We start from the raw sequence: 1,178 nt of genomic DNA on the forward strand, positions 1-1,178 counted from the left end.
AGTCAGGGAAATTTGAATATGTACTGAATATTATACATTGTATTGTATCAAGTTTAAGTTCCTGAGTGGGACAGTTGTACTGTGGTCATATAAGAGAATGGCCTTGTTCTTAAGAGACACATGCTGAAGTTTTTAGTGGTAAAGTTTCATGATGTCTACAACTTTCAAATAATTCAGAAAATCACATACATATACACATTTCTCTCTGTATCTACTTTTTTTACCTGCTTATGGATATACAAAATGTAACTACACATCTATTTATAAAGCATACACACTCAGCGGACAGGTGGTGGCTAGGGGGTGTGGCAAGGGCGGGTGTGGCCTCTCCCTCTTTGTGCACTGGGATGCCCAGATACGGCCTAGGCTTAGGCACCAAGAAAATCTAGACTTCACAGCATGTCCTTGACCACCTTAGGGAAACTGTTATAATGGCTGCAATGTAGAAATATGTAAATTTTATGAATCCAAGTGTGGTTGGAGTTGACGTTCAGGACAAATACATATCAATCACTCTGTAAAGTTGCACAGCCATTTACTTCCAAGTGCAGAGTAGTGACTGCTTTCCATTGTGAAATCTCTTATTAGTGCAGCAAGAACCAAAGCATATGTGTAAGAACATCCCCCTGTAGAGAAACAATGGAACATAAATCTACTAGTATTGCATTCACAGATATGATTTCAGATATGAGAGACTTATATACCAACCACACCCTCAGGACCCAGAAAAACTTTTGACTCAAGAATTCAAAATCACTGTGAAAGAAATCAGTCTCAGTAGTTGTCTCCAAGGCTGAGAAGCAATGGATTTGGTAATACAAACATAAATTAAGTGCTGAGATTGACGAATTGACAGCTTCAGCAAGAGAGAGCATAAGAACATGGATGATAGCAGCAGCAGCATGTGTAAAGAAATAATGATGAAAGTTGGTATACAACACCCAGTCCCCACAGGTCTCTACTAGCTGGCAATATATTTGTTATGTTAAAAAAACAACTATATTTTAGGTAGAATTTTTTTAATAAGCTGAAGAAAGGCTGTGTCACACTTTTGATTAAAACAAAGAGGTGCAGGTTTCTAAATAAAAGGGATCATCTGAAATTATTACTTTTGTTCAAAATGACTGTGGTTTTGAGGATTCCAGTATCTATGTGAAAAAATAAGTTTTTGAAAAGTG

The 1,178-nt window shown here is 37.1% G+C and overlaps 1 pseudogene; it reads left to right on the forward strand.

The window, feature by feature from the left end:
• The first annotated feature begins 347 nt into the window (after positions 1-347).
• On the forward strand, positions 348-918 carry LOC123818666 (annotated as a pseudogene).
• The last annotated feature ends 260 nt before the right edge of the window (positions 919-1,178 follow it).

This window comes from Phyllostomus hastatus, unplaced genomic scaffold (assembly GCF_019186645.2).
Source record: "Phyllostomus hastatus isolate PE091 unplaced genomic scaffold, TTU_PhHast_1.1 phas_contig_29, whole genome shotgun sequence".
Lineage (NCBI taxonomy): Eukaryota > Metazoa > Chordata > Mammalia > Chiroptera > Phyllostomidae > Phyllostomus > Phyllostomus hastatus.